Here is an 18,364-nt window from a genome sequence, read left to right as displayed (position 1 = left end):
AAAGCTCACAGTGGTCAAGGACGTAGAGGAAAATCGACCATGACGTTTTCAAAGCATTCATACTTGTATTCGCCTGAAACAACATACCAACGAAAATCTAATTCTGGGAATGGGACTATGATTTAATCACTTCTCCTGCTACGTGTGAGACCAGTGTCTGAATCACAGCGGTAGATTAGTGATGTGAGGCCGATGATACTGTGTTTCCACACATGAAACTCACCGCATCGACCATTCAATAACACGCTGAATCCTTTATTTTTAGTCTTATAAGTAACTGATAACATCTTCGTATTTCCATATTCTCCGTACATTAGCTGTGCCCACGGCCTACGTGACTACGCGAAGGTAGTATAAAAGAGATTTAGTGTCAAACAATCGAACCAAGATATAATAGTTTCCGTTTGTCCATTGTTAAGATGTAATTAACGGTAATAAGGATGCTGAACATAAGAGGCTAGTATTACGACCTGTACATTTATTTCTTCAAGCTGACGTTTAACGCTAATCTTTTCCATCAGTCGTAATGTAGTGAACATCATTTTCCGCAATATTTCCTATTCATGCATTTAGAATACAAAGGTGGTATTACTGCTTGTTAATTAGCCCCGTACAGTGGTAGTAGACAGTACTCTAAAGACTAACATTTCGTGTGCAGTTGGCGCATGTCAAAAATTAACTTTTCAGCTGGCCTGGTAACGGCCCTCAAGAAAGAGCAGCGCACCGACTTGTCTCGCTGCGCCACAGTTCTTTACTGCGGTAACCTCCCTCTAAAGGTTAATTGAAGATTGACAGATACGTACTTCTCTGGCATTCCATAACAGCGAAATTAACGAAACAATTCGCAAAGCAATTAAGAGATGATTGAAGACTGACGCTCGGCATCATTACTTTGTTAACTCCTTATTTACTGAGATTGTTCTCGAGATGGTGTAACTCTTCTTCAGAATAGGACGGCAGTGGCGAAGGACGTCGAGCAGGAAGGCGAACCGAATATCACATCTGTCTTCGATACTTTCCTAATGTTATTCATTCTCAATACGTATAAACGGAAACCCTTGTGTAAACCTTAAAAATGAAAGTAAATTTCGTACCATGTGTCACTGCCAAGTTAAATAGCTCGATGAAACTTGAACCACACATAGAAAGAACTGCTAAAGTAGTGTACAGAAGTTAACTGCAAGAAAAGGGCAATGAGAAGGTTTTTAGTCAGAGGGAATAATCACATCGTTCTTACAAAGGAAACACTCCATTGCACCTTCTCTCCCCCTCCCCCCCCCCCTCCCGCCAATGAGATTCAGTGGTAAGATGGTCAGTGGATAGCCCGTCAAAATCTGAACACAGGTTAAGCATGAAAATAGGAAGATGTACTGAAATGTGAAAAAAACACAAATTAAAAACAGTGAACGGTCATAGTGTAACAAGTGACATATCGAGAGAATCTGGTCAGCAGCGGTGCCGTAATTCGAAAACAAAAAGAAAAATTGTCACATTGTTGGATTGTGGACAAGCCGACCCGTGTTAAAACTCCCTCGTGCCAATTACTTTATTTTTTGCAAGACATCATGAAACCCCTCCTGTCACTGAAGTGCTTGTTCCCCTTCTCTAGTCTTGGCAGTTGTCATTCTATACATTGGTTATGGAATAAGAGTCATGTGGTAAGAATATGTTACCGTTGCAAGTTAATGTGATGAATAGTGAGAGCAGGCGAGATACCACATAAACGTCTCACAGAAATGAGGAACAAATGAACAGGTGTGAATTATGTCACAGAAAAGGAATTGAAGAGTCAAAACTTCCAAAACTGAGCGCAACTTCAAAACCCTTAAAATCATATCTTTGGAAACAACAGAGAGAAACTGTGCGATTGTGAAAGTGTTGCGTTCATTTGTTGCAGCTTATGTGACAAACTATTACGTGTTCATCATTTCCTTGGGAGTAATCATATTCGTATTCACACGAACACCTAAACTGGGCCAAGAGTCATATCTCACTAGTAGTAGGTTCAAAAATGGCTCTGAGCAATATGGGACTTACCTTCTGAGGTCATCACTCCCCTAGAACTTCGAACTACTTAAACCTAACTAACCTAAGGACATCACACACTTCCATGCGCAAGGCAGGATTCGAACCTGCGACCGTAGCGGTCGGCGGTTCCAGACTGACATGCCTAGAACCGCTCAGCCACACCGGCCGGCGTAGTCAAATTCAGTACAAATTTTTTGTGGTTGTTTATAATAATCAATATCTTGTTGTAGGCCACTTGAATGAGATGGATCGATGGCTCCACAACAACAACAATTCCAGGGAGGGTGAGATGCTTGAGTGGGAACATGAGATGGTGACTGCTGAAAGACAGTGCGGGTCGGGAGCAGGTGATGGAGATATTTGACTGGGTGGGAGAACTGCCAGGTAGATCGACTGAACTGCTCAGTCCTGGGACCCAGAACGTAAAAGCTAATTACAATGTGACCGTCATCATTTAAGCATATAATTATTATTCAGAATTTGTGATTTATTTATTATCATTGTTCGTTTACAGCTGATATTTTTTTAAAAAAATCTCTAGCATTGTGTTTAATTTTTCCAATCATTTGTATGTTACAGAATCTACATCTACATCTACATTTATACTCCGCAAGCCACCCAACGGTGTGTGGCGGAGGGCACTTTATGTGCCACTGTCATTACCTCCCTTTCCTGTTCCAGTCGCGTATGGTTCGCGAGTAGAACGACTGTCTGAAAGCCTCCGTGCGCGCTCTAATCTCTCTAATTTTACATTCGTGATCCCCTCGGGAGGTATAAGTAGGGGGAAGCAATATATTCGATACCTCATCCAGAAACGCACCATCTCGAAACCTGGCGAGCAAGCTACACCGCGATGCAGAGCGCCTCTCTTGCAGAGTCTGCCACTTGAGTTTCTTAAACATCTCCGTAACGCTATCACGGTTACCAAATAACCCTGTGATGAAACGCGCCGCTCTTCTTTGGATCTTCTCTATCTCCTCCGTCAACCCGATCTGGTACGGATCCCACACTGATGAGCAATACTCAAGTATAGGTCGAACGAGTGTTTTGTAAGCCACCTCCTTTGTTGATGGACTACATTTTCTAAGCACTCTCCCAATGAATCTCAACCTGGTACCCGCCTTACCAACAATTAATTTTATATGATCATTCCACTTCAAATCGTTCCGCACGCATACTCCAGATATTTTACAGAAGTAACTGCTACCAGTGTTTGTCCCGCTATCATATAATCATACAATAAAGGATCCTTCTTTCTATGTATTCGCAATACATTACATTTGTCTATGTTAAGGGACAGTTGCCACTCCCTGCACCAAGTGCCTATCCGCTGCAGATCTTCCTGCATTTCGCTACAATTTTCTAATGCTGTAACTTCTCTGTATACTACAGCATCATCCGGGAAAAGCCGCATGGAACTTCCGACACTATCTACTAGGTCATTTATATACACTCCTGGAAATTGAAATAAGAACACCGTGAATTCATTGTCCCAGGAAGGGGAAACTTTATTGACACATTCCTGGGGTCAGATACATCACATGATCACACTGACAGAACCACAGGCACACAGACACAGGCAACAGAGCATGCACAATGTCGGCACTAGTACAGTGTATATCCACCTTTCGCAGCAATGCAGGCTGCTATTCTCCCATGGAGACGATCGTAGAGATGCTGGATGTAGTCCTGTGGAACGGCTTGCCATGTCATTTCCACCCGGCGCCTTAGTTGGACCAGCGTTCGTGCTGGACGTGCAGACCGCGTGAGACGACGCTTCATCCAGTCCCAAACATGCTCAATGGGGGACAGATCCGGAGATCTTGCTGGCCAGGGTAGTTGACTTACACCTTCTAGAGCACGTTGGGTGGCACGGGATACATGCGGACGTGCATTGTCCTGTTGGAACAGCAAGTTCCCTTGCCGGTCTAGGAATGGTAGAACGATGGGTTCGATGACGGTTTGGATGTACCGTGCACTATTCAGTGTCCCCTCGACGATCACCAGTGGTGTACGGCCAGTGTAGGAGATCGCTCCCCACACCATGATGCCGGGTGTTGGCCCTGTGTGCCTCGGTCGTATGCAGTCCTGATTGTGGCGCTCACCTGCACGGCGCGAAACACGCATACGACCATCATTGGCACCAAGGCAGAAGCGACTCTCATCGCTGAAGACGACACGTCTCCATTCGTCCCTCCATTCACGCCTGTCGCGACACCACTGGAGGCGGGCTGCACGATGTTGGGGAGTGAGCGGAAGACGGCCTAACGGTGTGCGGGACCGTAGCCCAGCTTCATGGAGACGGTTGCGAATGGTCCTCGCCGATACCCCAGGAGCAACAGTGTCCCTAATTTGCTGGGAAGTGGCGGTGCGGTGCCCTACGGCACTGCGTAGGATCCTACGGTCTTGGCGTGCATCCGTGCGTCGCTGCGGTCCGGTCCCAGGTCGACGGGCACGTGCACCTTCCGCCGACCACTGGCGACAACATCGATGTACTGTGGAGACCTCACGCCCCACGTGTTGAGCAATTCGGCGGTACGTCCGCCCGGCCTCCCGCATGCCCACTATACGCCCTCGCTCAAAGTCCGTCAACTGCACATACGGTTCACGTCCACGCTGTCGCGGCATGCTACCAGTGTTAAAGACTGCGATGGAGCTCCGTATGCCACGGCAAACTGGCTGACACTGACGGCGGCGGTGCACAAATGCTGCGCAGCTAGCGCCATTCGACGGCCAACACCGCGGTTCCTGGTGTGTCCGCTGTGCCGTGCGTGTGATCATTGCTTGTACAGCCCTCTCGCAGTGTCCAGAGCAAGTATGGTGGGTCTGACACACCGGTGTCAATGTGTTCTTTTTTCCATTTCCAGGAGTGTATATTGTGACACCAACAGCACAACGACAGGAGATGGTTGGGGCATGTGCACCTAGAGCGGTGGTTGTGGGAGCCGGTGTCAAACACACACCTGAGCAGTGTGCACCACCGTGCCTAGCACTGCTCCTTGCTGCGCGGGAGGCAGCCGTGGCTGTTGCAGTGCCTGCCCCCGAGCCACCGCATACTGTCTGGCGTCTTTGGGTGGTTCAGTCAGACCAACGACCTCCCACCAACCAGGCTGGTAACGGTGACTGCTTCACTATGCAGGAGCATCAAGGAACGCCCTCGCCTCAGCCTGGGTGCTCCCACAAGATGTTGCCACCACCGCCTCCTACTACTCACGCTCCGACTTCTCGCCCTCGCTGGCAGCACAGGGTATGTGTGCCTCAGTGCGTACGCCTCCAACCCTGAAGGCTCCTCATCCACAGCGCCCTCGTTTACCAGCTGGATGCAGTCTTTACCTAGCTGTAGTATTAATGGTAATGAACCTGTGGCTAGCGATAGTGCTGTATCCCGTCCTCATAGTGAAGGACACCAGATTAGCGGCGTCATGACCCCTCTAGGATACTCGGTGGTTGCTAGAGCCTTTGAGGGGCGTATCTCATTTAATCGAATAGAGAATCCGGTTGGGGGTTATCGTGACCCAGCCAAGATTCTAGAAGATGCCTCCCAGTGTTAGAGGTGGAGTTCCTGAAACCCTTAGACGATCCAAGATATATTGCCATTAAATGTAATGCAGTGTTCTGGTGCGAGTTTACCCACCTGCCCAAACAGCAGGAAGCTGCTGAGGAGAAAACGTTACATTACATCTGGGGTGAAAATAGCGATATATCTCGGAGTACATCAATCGCCGAATTGTATTGTGAATCCATCTTGGGTGGACGTAAGTAAGATGGTGAGCTAAAGCACAGCCAAATACCACACCTCGACATTCATATTCATATCTATGATCCGTTAAATGAAGGGTCCAGTTATATCAAAATCCCTGAGGATATTAAGAAGAAGCACGCTTGCATTAACATTGAAAATGGAAAAGATAATGCTTGTTTTGCATGGTCAGTCCTGGCTTGTGAGAGAAATTACACACAAAATCTGCAGTGCACATCTCGATACAGAGTAGGTCTTAACATTCGTGCATGTTATAACTTTGACTGTATCATGTTACCCCTAAAGATTCAGGACATACCAAAATTTGAGGTGCAAAATCCAGAAATCTAGGTTCATATTTATGGCCTGAAGAAGAAGCAGAAAAGCAAGGCAGATGAGCAGGACAAGCATACTATAGTAGGACCACACCATTTTTAGAAATTCACAGGTGAGCGTAATCTTCTTGTAAACATGCTGCTCTTCTCTGAAGGTGATAATCAGTATTAAGTATGGATAAAAGACATGTCCCGCCTCCTTCACAGCCAACTGTCGAAACATGAACATAAAAAACACATTTGGTTTAGGTGTCTAAATAACTTCTCAGAAGACAAGTATTTGAAAAGGCATCTGGAGGACTGTGAATTCAAGGAACCAATACATGTTGTTAAGCCTACACAAGAAAGCAAGTTCATTAAATTCAAGAATGCTCAACACCAAGAACGATGTCTGTTTGTTGTATACGCAGATTCCGAATGTTTCCTTGCCCCTATCACCTACTGTGAAGGGAACCCCTTAGCCTCACATACCACCTCCACGCAAAAACACTTACTGTACTGTATGTACTGTCTTAACCGCTATGAATCTTATGTCGGGGATAATCTTGCGGTTTAGTTGCTCACTGAGCATGAAAACTATCAAGAGGTATTGATGCGCTTTACAGCACCACCATCCCCATGACCGAATCAGAGGAGGATAAAAAATTATACAATGATGCAGTTAATTGTCATATTTGTGGGCTACCGTTAGACAGAAAAGCTGAAACTCATCATAGAGATCATTGTCACCTTACAGGGAAGTTCCGCGGTGCAGCTCACAATATCCGCTTTTTATTTTCATAGCTTAAGTGGGTATGACGCTCACTTTGTAGTTGAGCAACTGGTTAATTTGGGTTGCGAGAAAAATCAGTTCAGTGTCCTGCCTGAGAGTTTTGAGAAGTGTAATTCATTCTCCAAAAGAATGACGCCAAAAATTACGCCCCGCTTCCTTGACACGCTACGTTTTATAAAGCCGCCACTCCAGAAACTCGTTGAAACTCTTCCTCAAGAGGATATGCATACGACCTGATCTGCTTACCCCGATGAGGAAAAGTTTCAGCTTGTGACTAGGAAAGGAGTTCTCCCTTATGAGTGTCTGGATAGTAAGGCGAAACGCGACGAAACCAGGCTACCCAACATCTACGCATTTGCCAGTACTCTCACAGGCGATGCCATAACTAGTGAAGATTTGAGCATGCCATGAATGTCTGGCGGGAATTCAACATTCCAAATTTGGTGAATACGCAAGACATAGACGCCCACGCGTGGTTGCTTGCAGATGTTTTGATAAGTTGTGGAGTGTATGTATGGCCACGTACTCTCTGAACCCCGCCTTTCATTACAAGGCACCTAAGTAGTCCTGGGATGCAATGCTCAAGAAAACGAGGCGCAGCATCAGACCTTCGACTGATGCCGATATGCTTCTTTTCTTTGAGTGCAGGAACCGTGGAGGACTTTGCCAGTGTGTCCATAGACGCGCCAAGGCAAGTAATCCATGTATGGGTGCAGTGTTTACTGCATATTTCGGTTCAAGTTATATTCTATATTTGGATGTGAATAAGTTATATAGGCACACCATGATAGAGCCACTGCCGGTTGGTGGATTTCAGCGGGTGCCCGAAAACGAATTAGAGGGATTAGGTGGAAAAATGTTGGGTCTATCGGGTGATTCTAATGTAGTGTAATGTATGTGGTGTAGGCAGACCTCATATAGCCTGTTAGTTTGCATGACAAGCAACTTGCCGTTATGTGCAGAGCCACAAGTTGCACAAGGAAGCACTGTCCTTAAGCTGATGACCACGTTTGGACACAAGCAGAGGTATGTAATTCATTATTGTAATCTCTAGCAATGTCTCAGCTTAGGAATGGAGCTACGTTGAAACACCTGGGCTATTTCCTTAAATCAGTCCCCCCTGGTTGAAGGAGTATGTTGAATTAAATACCGAAAAAAGGACCGTCGCGGCTAGTGATTTCGAAAAGGACTTCTACATATTAATGAAGAATGTCATTTTCGTTAAAACCATGCAGAATGTAAGAAATGAATGCGGTATTTTGATTAGTACCGAAGGGGATGGGGGTTGGGGCGCAAGAAACTGCATCTCCAGACCATGTTTTAAGCGGGTCTCTATTTTCAATGACAACTTTGTTGCTGTGGAGATGTCGAAGGTTTCAGTAGAGTTTATGAAACCAGTATATTTGGGTATGTATATAGTGGACATCTCCAAACTCCACGTGTACCACTTTCACCATGAGTTTGGTAAAACTCATTTCGTGGTAACAAAGTTACTTTATATGGATACAGATAGCTTCATCTACTGGGTGAAGTACTGCAATCCATATGAGGTAAAAAGATGTCACGGTAATGAATTCGACACTTAGAGATACACAGCAGATAATCCTTATGGTATTGTTCTTCAGAACAAGAAGGTTATCGGCTTAATGAAAGATGAAGTGGATCGATTGCCGATTGTGGAGTTTGTGGGTATAAGATCCAAAATATATGCATATCGTACAATAAATGGAGGCACCCAGAGGCGAGCTAAGGGAGTGCAACGTGCGGCATCACGTGCCCTCACAGTCGAAGACTACTTGCAGTGCCTGTACGGTGGCGTTCGTGGTGTTCCGCCACAACCATCGTATTTGGTACAGCAAACTAGTATTCGATCGCAAGGTCACGAGGTGTTCTCTGTGCTGCAATCTAAAGTTGGATTGTCACCTCATGATAACAAAAGAGCCATTTGTGATGACGGGAACGAAACCCTTCCGTACTCACACTACAAGGGTTGTAACTTAAATAGTGGCTACTATTTATTCACAACCGATACAAAAGAGTTACATGTTTGCACCTGTTATTATCATTCAAAGTAGTCACCAGCGTTGTGTAGAACCCGTTGCCAGTGATGTGGAAGGCGTAGTATACCGTTACGAGAGCCTGTTTTGTTGATGGTGCGAATGGAGCGGTAATACTTCTTAAAGCCAAGGAGAGATACAACCATGCAGCTCCTCTGCCATCCGGTAAGTACGATGGAGAATAGTGCTGCAAGCACATGTTTCCCTCCCCGTATTTAATGGTTGTGAATCTACGGGCATGTTATTCAACCAAGGCAAGACAGAATTCCTCAGTACTTTCAGCAAAAAAATCCGGATCTCGAATCACACACTAGTAAATTCACTGATCCTTCAGCCCATCCAAAGGAAATAACAGCTGCTGGTGAGGAGTTTCATTTTGTCCATGTGATGGTAACCACTCTACCACAACATTCAAGAAGCCGAGATATAAGAAATATGTGACATCAGCCCGTAAGGCGTCAGCAGGCACGCTTCCATAACTCCCACTGAAGCTGCAGCTCAACAACACAGCTTCAGGTGTAGCACCGGTTCAGAAACTAGAGGGATCCAAAGCAGTGGGGATGTAAGTTGACAAAAAATGGCTTGGCTCCCATTGTCACATTAAAACTGCCTGCATCGTCCTCATTATAATCATTATCTTCCTGTTTGCAGGCGATTATACTTCCATTGCATTTTGTCATCGGCATGGTGATTGGTCTATCCACGTTTTTCGCATTCACATAAAATCTATTTTTAAAACTTTTTGTGTCATGGTGCGGCGAAGTTGTATCTCCACGGTTGCTTTTTGGAGCCTCAAGTGTTCTGTGGACTTGGTAGTCTTCTGTCCGTCCGACTACCCATCGAACACAATTGTCGCACTTCGATTGTGCTTACTTTGTGCATAATGGATAAATGAGGCGAAATGCGTTAGAATGTACTGCATCTCCAAGAAAAATTGCTTGGGCCACCAGCAGCCAAACAGAGATGAGTAAAAAAACTGCATATATAGCATCAGTACAGGTATTCCTTCATACATCGATAGTTCCCTATACAACTTTTATGCCCTTGGTATCTGTATTCTATCACAAAATGCCATCTTTCTTTTCTAGATGAAAACCTAATCGAACTAATGATCCAATCTTGAACTCGGCAATCACTTGTAATCACACGGTTAGTATAATGGATCTCCGATCTCAGAGATGTTCTGTGACTAATTTACGATATAATTTTGCTTTATGAAAAATGTTAATGCCTCAATACTGTCTTGTACTCCCTCTCCTATGTCGCAGCCGTCTGAGTGAATGGATGTAACAAAACGGTATGTCTGACACTGTTAATTTAGATAAGCCGAATTTGGATAATATGAGTATTTACTTTATTCATTTGTTCTGTTTCATTTACTCCTTGGCCTCATTTAATAATTTTTAATTTTTTTCAGCAAATAATCGTTGTGGGTTGTCTTAACACGATGATGCAATGGATCGGCCGCCACTGTCGCAGCCTAAAGTACCCGCAGCATGTTCCATAAAACGACTTTACCTTCATTAGATTACATCAGAACGAAGTCCGATGACGATTTGTGAGCGTCATTTCATTGTAAAGTTAATTCTGACGCTCAAAACTGATTAATCATCTATCCGCGGTCACCCTCCATCATACTCAAGATAGGCCTAGAACATAGGCTTCGCCGATTTTCTTCATTTCACCAAATATTCGCCTTTTCGCTCTTCCGTCTTTTATTTTTCTACAAACTACATTAAAAACTTACTAAACGGAGAGAGAGACTATAAATAGGGGACCGCGAAAGGACTTACAATAAATGTAAAGATATATGTTTTTCTGTGATTCATGTAGAACATCTCAATGCAGAGCTGACATTTAAAAAGAAAAACAGAAATAAAAAATGATGAAGAATCTTCAGAAATTTCTATTATAGCAGATCCAGGAATAATTTTGAGAACGTCAGCACATCATTATTTGAGGTAAAGGCTATCTGCGAAGCTTGATTTAGGCTTCACATGCTGCTTACAACATGTAGTACTGAAATTTTAGTCCGTGTTGTTCAATTACAATATTTTCTGTGTTAAATTTTGGCAGCAGAGTCGGAGGACGGAAATAAAATACACGCCTTGAAAAAATAACTGGACTGGTCCTCCAGGTTGCGGGTTGGGCATAGGGCTGACAACCCGTCCCTTAAAAAAAGAACTTGCTACGAAACGGCAAGAAAATAAAATGTCACCGATGAAAACGGAAACATGGAATCTAGGAAACGGCTTACGAACTGGGACTTACGATGTGGAAATTGGAACATTAGGACTTTCGCAACACCTGGAGATCTCAGTTCTGTCAGAAGAAGTCGGTCAATATGAAAAGGTTCTTGTAGCACTGCAAGAAATTAGATATACAGGAACAGGAAAACTGGAAACGGACATGCACATTCCATACTACAGTGCGTCTGAAGATGAAAAGTTCCAGAAGGGAGCAGGTTTTATGCTTAGCAAAATTTTAACAGCGGCAGTAACTGATTTCCAACCAATTGATGGCAGAAAAGTTGTCATGAGACTAAAAGGTAGATTCACAAAGATAACAATAGTTACACTATATGCTCTGACCGAGGAAGTGGAAAGCGAAAAGAAAGACAGTTTTTATGAAATTCTCGGACAGATAATGAGTAAGACTTCAAGATATGATATGAAGCTCATTGTGGGAGATGCCAGTGCCTATGTTAGGATGGAGATCATCTGGAAAGGAATTGTTGCTACTGAAAGCCTACATGTTGAAAGTAATGGTATTGGAGTGGGACTACCAAGCTGTACAAGTGGAGCAAACAGAAGGGTGTTGGACACACACTTTCATCGGAAGGTCATTCAGAAGGAAACTAGTGTATCACCAGATGGAACAATAAGAAACTAAATAGACCACGTTCTGGTAGATCAAAGACATAAAAGCAGTATAATGAATGTGAAAAACCGTAAGAGGAGCCAAGACAGGCACAGACCTTTATCTAGTCGTAGAAGTGAATAGCCATAGAAAAGCCAAGGGGGCGGGGGCAGAGCATAAAAGACCATGACATTAACATAGACAGACTGAAGGATAGCGGCAAAGCACAGGAGTTTGTCATTAAGCTGCAAAATGAATTTGATGCTCTAACAATGGAAGACAACATTGACATTAAAAACCACTGCGAAATGATAAAAAACAAATGTGGAAGAAGCGGCGCTACAGGTATGCGTAAAAGGAAAAAGAAGGGAGGGGAAGTCTATGATTTCCAGAAGAATGTGAGCAAAAAGTGAAAGAAGAAGAGCATCGGAGGAAAAACACCTACAAGAGGATTCCAACAAAAGTAAAGAAGCATATGAACATGTTAATAGAGAAAAAGAGAGAATATGTGAATAGTGTAATCAAAAGAGCAAAAGAGAATCAAAGTGCAGGGAATGCAAGAGGTTTTTAAAGATCAGTCACATTTTTCAGAAAAAAATATACCACAGATATATGGCATTAACGATAAAAGTGGCAATACAGTTCTGGAAACATCCAAAAGTATGGAAATTACGAGTCAATATTTTGAGGAGCTTCTAATTGTTGAAGATGGAAGTGAAGAAACGGAGCAATAATATGAGTATCAGAGAGTAGATCGCTTCATGGAATCGCCGACAGTGAAAGAGACAACAGACTCAATCAAAACACTAAAAAACAACGAAGCTCTAGAGAGGGGTAAAAATAGCGAAACAAATACACAAACTTTTTAAAAATATCTGGAATAAAGAAAGAATGCCAGAGGAGTGGACAGAGGCCAAAATAATACGATTCAGAAAAAGGGCGATAAACAGCAATGCAGGAACTACAGAGGCATCCCATTAATTAGCACCGCCTATAAAGTGTTCTCCAATATCCTCCCGAAATAATTAGAACCATATTTAAAAGAGATAATAAATGAGAAACAAGCAGGATTTATGAAGAAAAGTTCAACTACTTACTGAGAGAAGCCATATCCAAATATTAGAGTATAGCATAACAATGGCAATACTATTTGTTTATTTTAAGAAATCCCATGACAGTGTATCCAGAGATAAGTTGTGGGATAAAATGCAGAGATTTGGAATACCGAAGAAGATCATAAATCTTGTGAAAGTGACATAGAAAGGCTCGAAATGGGTAGTGAATAAGGATGGAGAATATTCGAAGGCATTCGACGTAAGAGCTAGAGTCAGGCAAGGAGATGGAATATCATCCCTTTTGTTCAACATTGTAACACAGGAAGCACTGGACCCAGCAAGTGACTCAGTAGAGGAAATTAAAATAGGAACACAAATAAATGTCTGGCCTCACCAGATGACGTGCTTCTAATCGCTGAAAATCCGGGTGACCTTAAAATCCTGGCAACAAGCAAAACACAATTTTGTTTTTTAATCCAGACATGTTTCACTGCCATTACAGTATCTTCAGTGGGTTTTTATTTTCCATCTGTTAAAAATATAGAGTGTTCTTTGCTGTTTCTATACATGTAGCTATTAGTTTTTAAATCGTAATTACAGATATTAGAAAAAACACATAAATTACGAATTTATACCTTTTTACCACATGGTGTGGTTTTTCTCATGTGTTGTGTTTCTACAGTGACCGTTTTGTTGCACAGTTTGTCATCTGAAACCACTTATACCTTAAAGTAGATAAATTGCTGAAGCCAAAATTACGATTTGAAAACTTGTTATTTCTATACCTGCAATTATTTAATTCTATGTGTGTGACTTTTTGCATAATGTTTTACTTACATTTCCCTTTTAATCATCTTCATCACTGTCAAACATTATACACTGAGATGCCACTGTCACTGTAACTATTTCACTGCTTTACCAACTGTAAAATCAAACATGGTGGGCAGTGGAACAATTGAAGGCGTAAAAACAAGATGACTGACGGTGGAACAGTTGGAGGTGTTCCTGGTTTGTTGTTCTGAATCTTTCAGAAATGTCTGTGATTTTTTCTTCTTCTTTTTTTTGTGTGTGTGTGTGTGTATGTGAAAAGGGGGAGAGAGAGAGAGAGAGAGAGAGAGAGGGTGACAGCAGGTTTAGGTTTTTATTTTTTTTTGTGTGTGTGTTTGTGTGTGTGAAGGGTGGGGGGCCTGGGATGGTGGGAGTGTGGGTGAGAGTGCACACACAAACACACACACACACACAAAAAATAAAACAAAATAAATAAATCGCTAAACCTACTGTCACCCTCTCTCTCTCTCTCTGTCTCTCCCTTTCACACACACACACACACACACACACACACACATACATACATACACATACAAACTGACACACAAAAAAGAAGAAGAAAAAAGTCACAGATACCTCTGAAAGATTCATAACAACCTCCAGGAACAACTTCAAATGTTCCATTGTCAGCCATCTTGTTTTTACACCTTCAATTGCCCACTGCCCACCATGTTTGCTTTTACAGCTGGTAGAGCAGTGAAACAGTTACAGTGACAGTGGCACTCAATATATAGTGTTTGACAGTGATGAAGATCATTAAAAGGGAAATGCAAGTGAAACATTGTGCAAATAGACACACACATAGAATTAAATAATTTCAGGTATAGAAATAACAAGTTTTCAAATCGTAATTTTGCCTTAAGCAATTTATCTACTTTAAGGTATAAGTGGTTGCAGATGACAAACTGTGCAACAAAACGGTCACTGTAGAAACACAACACATGAGAAAAACCACACCATGTGGTAAAAAGGTATGAATTCGTAATTTATGTGTTTTTTTCAAATATCTGTAATTACGATTTAAAAACTAATAGCAACACGTATACAAACAGCAATGAACACTTTGTTGTGTCTAGTTCCTACAGCATAGACACAATGAGGTAGCTAGGTGCACGCTAAACTAACGCAAACGGGCTTGAAGTTCTGGAACATGAGACTTATTAATGAATAAGAAGAAAAGTACGTAGATGTTACTTAACTTTTATTCTCTTGTTGGAATACATCTCTTGAATAGTAGTAAGCTATAAGCACTGATACAAATGGCGCCTTGCTAGGTAGTAGCTATGGACTAAGCTGAAGGCTATTCTATCTGTCTCTCGGCAAATGAGAGGAAGGCGTCGTACTTCTGATCGCAAGCTATGTCGTCCGTACAACTGGGGCGAGGTCTAGTCCGTGTCTTGTGACCTGCCATGTGGTGGCGCTAGGTTGCGATTACACAGTGGCGACACGCGGGTCCGACATGTACTACAGGACCGCGGCCGATTTAAGTTACCACCTAGCAAGTGTGGTGTCTAGCGGTGACACCACACACTTTTTATCTTGAACAGATGAAAAATAAAAACCCACCGAAGATGCTGCAATGGCAGTGAAACATGTGTGTGTTAAAAAACAAAATTGTGTTTTGCTAAAGGCGGACCCTATCCAAAAACATACTATTGTTAAGCTAACACGGAAGAAAAGAGTTTCAGCCCCCAGATGATTACTGGCAAAAAGACTCCTTCAAAAAGCAGAGGAAACTGGATTAGGAGTAAATGATGAGAAAACAAAATTCATGAGGATAGGAAGACATTACGGAACAGAAAGACGGGAAACTCTGGAGATTGAGGACCACATGTTTTAAGAACTAGTTGAGTTCACTATCGGGGGCAATGGTAAACAACTAAAACGATGAGAAGCAAGAAAAAGAGGCGAAGATCAATACTGCAACCAGAGCATCATACACACGCAACAAACTACTGCTCATCTAAATTTTTTTCGAGAGGAACCAAAGTAAGAATAATTAGCCCACCCTGTTGACCGTGCGGTCTAACGCACGGCTCTCCAGGCGGGAAGGAGCGCCTGGTCCCCGGCACGAATCCGCCCGGCGGAGTTGTGTCGAGGTCAGGTGAACCGGCCAGTCTGTGGATGGTTTTTGGGCGGTTTTCCATCTGCCTCGGCAAATGCGGGCTGGTTCCCCTTATTCCGCCTCAGGTACACTATGTCTGCGATTGCTGCGCAAAAACGTTCTCCACGTATGCGTACACCACCATTACTCTACCACGCAAACATAGGAGTTACACTCGTCTGGTGTGAGACGTTCCCTGGGGGGTCCATCGGGGACCAACGGCACAATAACCCTGGGTTCGGTGTGTGACGGCGAAGGGGTGAAGTGGACTGCGGTATTCGTCGTGGGCTTGTGGACCACTGCGGCTGCGGCAGGGACGGAGCCTGTCCATCGTTTCTAGGTCCCCGGTTAACATAACATAAGAATAATTAAAACCATAATCAGATCAGTATTACTATATGGGTCAGAAATATGGAGAACAGCTAAATACTTGGAGAGAAAGATAAATGTTTTTGAAAGTAAAATAGTGCGAGAAATATTTAAGCCAATCTATGAGGGAAGAGAATGATGGAGAAGAGAGGTCAGGGAGCTATACACTGAACCAGGAGAGCCGTGCGTTAGACCGCACGGCCAACAGGGTGGGCTAATTATTCTTACTTTGGTTCCTCTAGAAAAAATTTTAGATGAGCAGTAGTTTGTTGAGTGTGTATGATGCTCTGGTTGCAGTATTGATCTTCGCCTCTTTTCCTTGCTTCTCATCGTTTTAGTTGTTTACCATTGCCCCCGATACTGAACTCAACTAATTCTTAAAACATGTGGTCCTCAATCTCCAGAGTTTCCCGTCTTTCTGTAGTTACGGAAACCAAGACAAGAAGCCTATGTCTATAGAAGAGAGCAGGTATCTTTATTGAGAGAAATCTCGGAGAATAAACCGTCCTCATATGTTATGTAATCCTGACGCAGATTTAGATTTTTGCGTTGCTATAGACGCATCCTTTTCGGAAATCGGCGCGTGTCTATTTCAAATGTCAGAAAAGAACGGAAATAATGAAGTTAATACCATTAGCTTTGCTAGTAGAACAATTCCTGAATATGACATGGCTATTCGACTACTGAGTTGGAAGCTCTGGCCATAATATGGGAGTTTAAAGAAGCAGATTAAGGTATTTTGTGACCACCACGCTCTCAGCTTTTTATTAACGAGTAAGTTACTACATCCTAGTATTATGAGGTGGACAGCTTTTCTACAGGAATACAGATTCGAGGTATGGCATGTAAAAGGTAGAAACAATATTTTAGCTGGCGCTTTGTCGCGTCTACCTCAAGAACTGACAGATATTCCGGATTTAACAGGACAAAAAAGTGATGACAGAATATTGTTAATGAAAGACGCCCATTCCAAACAGTAGTGCTTAGAAATGTGTAACAACATGGCTACATTGCAAGATGCAGATCCGAAAAGACTAAAATTGACTCTCCTAACATAAACCCTACGTGAGAAAATTTTACAGCATTAGTAATTTGAAAACAACGTTTTGTTCTACAGACGTAATCTTTCTGGCGGCAACTGGTTAGATCAAATGTGTGTGAAATCTCATGGGACTTAACTGCTAAGGTCAAGAGTCCCGAAGCTTACACACTCCTTAACCTAAATTATCCTAAGGACAAACACACACACCCATGCCCAGGGAGGACTCGAACCTACACCGGGACCAGCCGCATGGTCCATGACTGCAGCGCCTTAGACCGCAACTGGTTAGTCCGCATTCCATATACTTGTAGACAAACCTTAGTTTGGCTTATTCATTGTGATGGAGGTCATAACGGGGCCAAAAAATTTTTAAGGCAGCTGAAGTTATATTGCTACCTACCGAATATACGGAAGTACATTGAGCAGCTGTTAAAAGCTTCTCCTCTGGTTGAAAAAGCAAAGACACCACACGAGATTACACTATCTTACCAACACAGCAACTACAGATTGTAGCTCTTGATGACAGCGGCGTAGTTCCCTCCGGATGAGGTGGCAATCCCCGTCGAGTCGTGCTGAACTGCCCGTCCTTCAGAATAAGGCAGCCAACTAACGCCACAAAACCGCAACTCGGTCCGGAAAGCCAGCCAGCTTCCACGTGCGGCATTCAACGGCCGTCAACTCGGTACGCTCCCCACACACTCGGTGGCACGAACGCGCTCGTTGCCCACCATCTAAGCGCTCGCTCCTCACTCGTTCCCTTCCCGAGTTCAAAAAGAAAACCGGCCAAGGAGGCAACACTGTGAAGACAGAACAACACCGAAGATATCAGAATAAGAATCGGTTGCAACATGCAAGCCTACAACGGCTCAGGGGCATCGTTTACGCCAGATGGACGTCCAAATGAGTAAAAACAGATAGCTAGAACCCTTGTAAAATTAGAGGGGGAGACCGTCAAGTCCTGGGGACTTACTGGCGGCTCCCGCCTTGATAGTAGCTAGGACTTCATCCGCGCTCACATCTTCCTGAATCTCTTGAGCCACGTCACCCAGTATGGTTTTTATAGTGTGTGCCACTACATCCTCAGTTATGGTAGGGTGAGGGGGGAACGGCAGCGTACAGACGTGTGGAATAATAATGGTAAGCGTTACCGATGGCGCATTTCGTAGTATATAGTCA

This window comes from Schistocerca nitens, chromosome 6, assembly GCF_023898315.1.
Source record: "Schistocerca nitens isolate TAMUIC-IGC-003100 chromosome 6, iqSchNite1.1, whole genome shotgun sequence".
In the NCBI taxonomy this organism is placed as follows: Eukaryota; Metazoa; Arthropoda; class Insecta; order Orthoptera; family Acrididae; genus Schistocerca; species Schistocerca nitens.
Note: the sequence above shows the minus strand (reverse complement) of the source record.